The following is an 8,768-nucleotide window of genomic DNA, read 5'->3' as shown; positions in this document are numbered from 1 at the left end:
AAAGCGATGGGTATGTTCGATCGGAGTTGGTCTATGATTAAACAATAGCAAATTTACATAGTCAATATGGGAGCTTCTCTTATGGTATCTATCGTAGTATAGTTTGTTCTAACAGAACATCTACGTTTAAGTAGAGATAAATATTACCTTTCAGTATTAATACTACTTCTGTCGCTAATAGATATTGTTTAATAAGCTCACTGACTAATCTTGACACCAGCACTTGTTCTGACTCTGTTTTTCTATATACATATAGCTAGCGGGGAGATGAGTCGCTGCTATATCTAACGGCCGAGCGTCCATCATTGACAAAACTAAAGAAGGTCGAGATCACATAACCAGGAGGTCTCGGCCTTGGAGGGGACAGGGATTTATCTCTCCGCTAGTGATATAAAAAAGAATACATTTTGGTCTAAAAGCCAATATGGGGATTTTTCTTATGGTATCTACGGTAATATAATTTGTTCTAACAGAACATCCACGTTTAAGTGGGTATAAGTACTACCTCTCAGTATTAATACTGCCTATGTCGCTAATGTGGAAGCACAGGGCCTAGTGGTTAGCGCAGCGGACTCGCGGTCGAGGGATCGCGAGTTCGAATCTCAGACCGGGTGATATGTGTGTTTACAAGCGAAACACATAAGCTCCACGCGGCTCAGGCAGAAAGTAATAGTGAACTTCTGCTGACTCTTTCGCCACAACTTTCTCTCACTCTTTCCTCATGCATCTAGCAGCTCACCTGCGACGGACCAGCGTCCCGTCCAGGTGGAAAACTTATACACCAATGAAACTGGGAAGCTGCCCCTTATGAGCCAGGCATGGCTCGAGAAGAAACAAACAACAACAATGTCGCTAATATGTAATTTACATAATGGCTTCAACTATTAACCACTTCACACACATCACCCTAATTACTAAGCTTTCGGGCCCAGTTTCTCGATTCCCACTCTTACGCTAAATTCTAAACAATGCAAAATGCTGGTTAGAAAACTATATCCCAGGTTGCTAAGTCTATTAACGAAAGCAAATCACGAAGAATTTGCGATTTCCAGAATATGGTACTAGAGGGATCCGTTCTCTTGTTCACTTCCTTAAACCTATACGACATACTCATGTCTCTTCAAAAAGATTACTGCAGCTTCAAGCAAAGACGCCATCAGACCCATGTCCTTCCACCATTCTCCAGATAATAACGCACTACTATTTCAGGCATACATCAATCGCAAAGGAACCTGGGTCAAAGGGAACATACATAAAACCATCACCTACTAATTCCACTGTATCCTTTGTAATACGTGACATCAGACAATATCAAATATAACCATCATACTTAGCAATATAAATACCCCCTATACACAGACAAAGCAAAAATATTGGGAATTACATGCAACAACTTTTACAACATCTACAGCAAACATAGATGGTATAAAAAGAAAATGAACCAGAGTATACATTCACTTAGGTCTGGTTGTGCGACCACATCCAATGTCACAAAATTTTAAGAAGGGGCATAGCAAAAGTTTTCCATTAAAATTTGTGATTAAATCAATGAGTAAAGTTAATATTTATAATGAATTTTCCATTTTCGATGGGTGTGCAACGCACACCTAGGACATCCGAAATATACGATCCTGGGCAGCATATTTTTTAAACATAACAGTAGACTAAAAAGACTACGCAGGCACCCTGTATATTTATAGAGAACCCACAGTAAACAATAACAAATAAAAAACGGTTCACTTCATCTTATTATCAGAATCCGCATTCATAGATCACCTGCAAAAACTAAAGAGTAGACACTAAAAATTTAAGACTTCCTGCACACGTGAGAATGAAATTCGTTGCTGTAGCAAAATTCAACCTTCACACTCCTTGACAGTACACCTAGGTACATCTGGGTACATCTAGGTACACCTACAACATCTAGAACTCTAGTACAACACTATCCTAAAAGCATTACTGCTGCTGCTCTGTTGAAATAAAAAGAATTTACCGTAGCATCAATATCATAATTACCCTCTATAACTGTACTGCGATATACGCAGCTAATTATAAGAGCAAGAGAAAATGCAACTGTTATTCTCTGATCACGCCCACTTTAGCTGCCTCCACGATACTAAAACCAGAAACTACAGATGTCTAGAAATAGCCATGATTATGAACTGTCATACAACATCCCAGAAGATTAATTACTATATGTCAGGGTGTGCAGTATAATATTCCGTGAGGCGGGGGCATGTTATATCTTGAATAATAGATAAGTTGGTGGCAGCGAATTGCTCTGCGGGTTACCTATATATGATAGGACTGCTCAGGAGCTAATCTGGGGTTATGCATCACGAAAAAAAACCCCAAAAAACTAAAAAAAAAAATGCAAATAACATTTCTTTTGCGTTGGTAAAAAGCTTCCGGAATTTCAAAAGACGAATCGATTCAGATATATGAATGATGAATATGAAGTTGGTCCACACAGATTTTAGCTGAAAAGATGCGGAGGAAATGAATACAATTTTATCAAAGGAAGCAGGAACTGCGATATTCATGCGCTTTTTTTAGGGCATTAACACCTTATAATTTAATAATAATAATAATAATAATAATAATAATAATAAATGTGTGTGTGCTCTCACACACACACATACACACACACATACATAGACACACAATCATACACGGGACATTTAACGGAGAGGAAAGGGCAAATTATATAATTAATCTCTAACATAATTAATGCCTCGAGGGCACCAATTATTTAAGGAAAATTTATAGTAAAGAGGAAAGGGAAACAGCTCAAAGGCATTAATTATACAAGTGATTAATAATGTAAAAGAAGAATCAAAACGTAGGTGTCACGAAATTGAAACCAGGATTTTAGCTTGGATACGAAATTAGAAAGAATAGAAAGTTGCAAATGATAGCAATACTGAAAATGATTAGGATAAATTTGAACTTAATTTTACACACACACACACACACACACGCGCGTTTGAGATCATGAATGAGTGGAAGAATAACAGAGTAATTTCAGTTCTGTAATATATACAAGGTGGAGGCGCAATGGCCCAGTGATTAGGGCAGCGGACTCGCGGTCATAGGATCGCAGTTTCGATTCCCAGACCGGGCGTTGTGAGTGTTTATTGAGCGAAAACACCTAAAGCTCCACGAGGCTCCGGCAGGGGATGGTCGCGAACCCTGCTGTACTCTTTCACCACAACTTTCTCTCACTCTTACTTCCTGTTTCTGTTGTACCTGTATTTCAAAGGGCCAGCCTTGTCACACTGTATCACGCTGAATATCCCCGAGAACTACGTTAAGGGTACACGTGTCTGTGGAATGCTCAGCCACTTGCACGTTAATTTCACGAGCAGGCTGTTCCGTTGATCGGATCAACTGGAACCCTCGACGTCGTAAGCGACGGAGTGCCATCAATCAAATATATACAAGAGGGTGTTGAAAAGTTCTTAGCTTTAAGGGTATCGCGAAAGGGCTGGCTGGAGGCCTATTCTTCCTATTTCTTTTACAGGGTTTAGAAAAACTGAAGAACTGCTGCAATAAGTGTGTGAATCTTTTCTACTTAGGCACAAGGCCCGAGATTTCGGGGGAGGGGGCCAGTCGATTAGATCAACCCCAGTACGCAACAAGTACTTAATTCAGCAGAATTTGAACTCAGAACGTAAAGACAGATGAAATACCGCTAAGCATTTCGTCCGGCGTACTAACGTTTCTGCCAGCTCGCCGCCTTTATAAATGTGTGAATCCGAGAGAGAAATATGTTGAATAAAATCATAACTAACTGATTCTCTTGTATTTTCTTTTACTCAAAGCCACCTTTTCAGCACCTCCTCGTGTACACACAACACACACACACACACACACACACACACACACACACACACACACACATACTTTATTCTTTTATGCATTTCAGCCTAAAGCCCGTGGCCATGTTGGGGCACCTTGAATATCATCACCTTTCAATGTTCATTCTTTTATGGATGTCTTTTGGTGAATGAGGGAGCTTGGTATTACTACCCTCGCTTGAGTTTCTTGCCGTGTTGTAGGTTCATCTGGGATCTTGGACAATAGAAGGACAAGGTAATTCTTGAAAACATCTACCTCACCCCTTTGCAAGTAGATCTTTCAACTTTTTTGGCAAAATATTAACTAGACGTTGGCCTTTGAATCCCAAAGAATTGCATTACCTGGCCCTTACTTTAACGGGATGGGCAGGACCTTCGGAACACTGAAGTAGCGTCCAGTTCAAGGACTGGCATTAATCTCGGTATCAATATGTATATAACTGCATATCTTTGCTATCTTCGCGCTAAAGAGTAGCGTCGCTATTATTTAAGTCTCTACCAGTAGCTTCAATGTTTTTTAAGCAATCTTCTTGATGTTTCACCCATGAACTACCTCGAGTTCCGCTTTTGAATTGAAACTGTTGGGTGACCATAACTAAGAGTGATCATCCAGACGATTGAAGATAAATGTCATCCATAGGAGCAGCATTATTTTCTGGTCTCTTGTTCTGAAAGTCTCAGAATCCATGCAACCATTCACCCGCATACTGCATTCACCATCATCGTGATCCATACATGAAATGATGCTTTGTTGTTCATATCAATCCACAAGTCATCACTGGCTTTGAATCTAGGAGTGACGCTCCTTTTGGTTTAAAGCACTTTTGTTGTGGCGTGTTAGTACAAACTGGTTGATAGTGAAGAATTTTCTTGTGTTAAATTGCATATTGTATTCTTCAGTCCATTACATATTCTGCATCGAAAGGAATCTTGATTGCTTGTACTGCTTTTGTGCCATCAGCATAGTTAGTAAAAGTGGTTGCGTGTATAACTGATAGTGTATCTGAGAGGGCCACAACAAACAGCAGCAGCCCCAAGACAGTTTCCTGGAGTACTCCCCTCGCTATTATTATGTCTTTGGAGAGGGTTCTATTGGCTGCTAAAACCTGGTTTCAATCTTTTAAGAAGTTGTGCAATCATTTTCCCAGTTTTCCAACTATGCTGAATCTTCGCAAATTGTGGCGTATCATCCTGTTATCAACCTTATCAAAGACCTTTAAAAATCGAGATATAATTACATCCACATCTGAGTGATTCATAAATCGTTTCAACACACACTCATTAAGCTGTGGAAGCCATATAAGGCAGCTTCTTCCTGAGAGAGCCATGATGGGTGTCAGAGAGCAAGTCATTGTCTTCTAGAAACGTAAAAAGCTTCCTCCTGACAATTCGCTTCATGACTTTGCCAACATATGTTGTTAGAGAGAACTTTTATCATCTGATCTGCTTCCTCCTTTATGAATAGGGCATATGTCCTATTTTAACTTTCTTGGAAGTCTACCACTTGCTAAGAAACTTTGGAAGGGGATCTGCAATGGTCTTGCTATGTACCCTTTGCTGGTTTTGCTCTCAGTTCGGTCCCAGATGCCGGCTAATACAACGGTCCGTATTCGATGCCTATTCTTACAAGTTGTTAGACATTGGTAAATTTTCTTTTTAGGTAATTCCGTGTGTCCTATTCAGGACTGCAACAGTGTGCAGTCGCTGCAGTGGAAACACGTTTAAGTCATTACAATATGCTGTAAATAACTGTAAAATAAATTATCGATATGCAAATCTCGATTTTCATTATTGTGTATTTATATATATATATATATATATATATATATATATATATATATATATATATATATATAAATTAATAGCTATCGCCAAGCTAACATGGCAGTCCCAAAAATAGGACTAATGGTGCCGTTGATTAGCTCCAAGAGGTCACTGCCTCTAGCTAGCTAGCTATGTGACACACGAACCTCGCCAGTCGAAGCGGTGCTGCCGACTTTTGTGTACAAGCCACGCATCCGGAGATCGTTCATCTACGCGTGTGCGACAGAAGCTCGACGCAGAATCTACCTAGCCTAGACGCCCGGTGTTTTTAGGTGGACGGTCCCACCAGGGCCGTAGTTAGCGCTAATGGACACAGGTTCGTGTGTCACATAGCTAACTGGAGGCGATGGCCTCTTGGAGCTAATCAACGGCAGCATTCGTCCTATTTTTTTGGACTGCCATGTTAGCTTGGCGATAACTATTAATATCCAGTACCGCTGTCGTAGTCTCCTTTAGAGAGACTTAGAAATATTAATATTTCTATATATAAACACACTGTTATCTGTGTACATATGCCTGTATATATACATACTCTCATTTTATCTCTCTCTTTCTCTCACACACACACATACACACATACACTAAAACTAATACTGTCCGTCACGCGTTAGCGAGTATGACTCGGTAGCATATGTACCATGATTTCGCTATTTGTTTTAGGTGCTCATGCTGCCGAGAGTAGACAGACACGCAAGCGTCGATGTATTTGTATTAGATACCCTCTGAACTAGGTCCATTTATTGGAAACTAAGTATCTTATAGACGTACAGCTAATCATTTTATGCGACATACAATATAACAAACTTCATTGTTGTTCACCAACTGGAGTCGTCAACCTCATTTTGTTTTCCGGTTATAGACATTTCACATGAAACGTTCGGACGTTAGCTTGTTGAATAATAATCGTAGTGTCGGATCCTGCTATCAGTAGTGTTCTTTGTCCTTGAATATATCACTTGATTCCATGTGACTGAGTGCACTTAGTTGAAAATAAATATCTTTTGAAGTACAACCCATTCGTTTGAAGTAATGTAGCATAAATATTACTTAGGGTGTGTCGTCAACTTGGAAATGTAACATCAAATCAAATAAAGAAATATGGAAAATTCCACTGCTTGTTTTTCTTTTTTTCTTTCGAATCACACCATCTAGATGGAATTTGAAGTACTTTATCATCAGTTTAAAGAATTACAGAAAATTACACAGTTTTTAATATGGTAATTATGAATCAATGCATCCAAATATGATACATTGGTTTGCAATAGTCTCTATAACGATTAGCTGTTACACTGATTTCTGAACGTTTTATCAAATTTTATTGCTTTCTCTAGCTCGATCAGAAAAACATCACATCACATTTAGAATCTCGTTTAAGTCTGTTTGTTGAAACGATTTTTACAAACCCCACTCCCATATCGGAATATATCTTACTTGAAGTGCTTGCATCTTCTTATGTCTTCCTTATTTATTGGCAATATTCCAACAATAACATTACAAAGCGAGAACCAATAATCTTAAAAACGCCAACAATTTAGATGCGTAGATTCCAAGTTTATGAAGGTATATGATACAGTTTCGATCTAAATTATAAGTAGATATTTTTTCTTTCTTGCTCATACATACAGAACTTCAAGAAAATTCATTTATGTGTGAAAAATGCTCAAATTTTATAAAAGGATTTTTGGTGGTGGTAGTGATTCTTTTTGTGCATGAAATTTTTAGACAAGAAGTTAATCACATTAGTGAGACTGGCATTATGGAATTTATATTTGCATTTCATGTGACTAATCGGGTATAGCACATACTTAGGATTGTGGTTGTTTAGCATACAAGACGACCTTAATTGAGCAAATCTATGACGAAATGCATTCAAGTCACGATCACTCAGTCATATTTCCAGGAATAGTATGTCTCGAACTACATTATTCTATTATCAAATGCATCTTTGTCTTTTTAAGACGATTGAGTATTATTTGAGGCATGTTTGGCTACTATTCCTAAGAAGTTGTATGAACAGGTACAGGTTTTTTCTTTCTTTTTCTTTTTTTTTTTTTTTGGTTTATCATACCTAGGGTGTGGAAACAAATGCAACTTCAATGGAGCTAAAAGGTTTGGGGATATAACATAGATTTTAATTGAGCTGACAATTACTTGCAAGCAAAATATTGTTTCTAGAATGATTCTAGTACAAAAATGATACCGAAATACTATTCCTCTACATAGAATTCTTCATCTATCAAATTAAAATATGATCACCATTTCAGCGCTCAGAAATACCTACAGTACATTGCATTTGAACTTCAGCACACATGTTTGGTTCAGTGTGGAATTTTCTTTGGAATAATTGTCTTCGTTCGGCACCAATGTCTTTTCCCCATTGTGAAAAAGATAAAATGCTAGTAGGGCATCGGGAAACCAGTAGCTGTATCAACTTCAGATAAGCGATATGTATTGTATTTGAGGAGACCGTAACCGAAGAAGGCAAAGGACTCAATGAAAAATTTTATGATGGAATGAAGACATATGTCTCATACATACACACACACACACATGCATGAATGTATATATTTCTGTCAAGTCACTCACGTAACCCAGAACAATCCATTGTATGGTCGGGGGTCGGCAACGCTACCATACTTCTTTGGTAAGAAGTTCGGTTTTTGCTGGACACACTGCCGGACGAAAAGCAAAACTGGGGTTTAGAGTGCCCTAGTGTTTGTTTAGACATCCCTCTAGGACAATGATTCTCAAGTGGGATCCAAATGGCACCTGAGGGTTAATATAAGCTTTTATTATTTTTGGTCGGGGTCCAAGTAGCAAATTAGTAAATTGGGGATCCTGCAGTAGTATTTTAAGGGCCCCTGAAAAAATTTTGTTTTAGATGTATGTAGGGGTATGCATTGCAAGAAACAGATAGGTTTCTTTCTTTAACAATTTACGAAGATCAATCCACACAAGTAAGTTTATGGGTGAAAAACAAAATAAGAATTTGAAAGCAGTTTCTATGAAACAAGTTTTTGAACATCGAATGGCTATGGGGTCCACCAGAATAAAATAGTAATCAAAGGAGTCCACAGGTAAAAA

Source organism: Octopus bimaculoides, chromosome 2 (assembly GCF_046866305.1).
Source record: "Octopus bimaculoides isolate indiv1 chromosome 2, ASM4686630v1, whole genome shotgun sequence".
Taxonomy (NCBI): domain Eukaryota; kingdom Metazoa; phylum Mollusca; class Cephalopoda; order Octopoda; family Octopodidae; genus Octopus; species Octopus bimaculoides.
The sequence above is the reverse complement of the archived record's forward strand: the minus strand, read 5'-3'. Positions refer to the sequence as shown.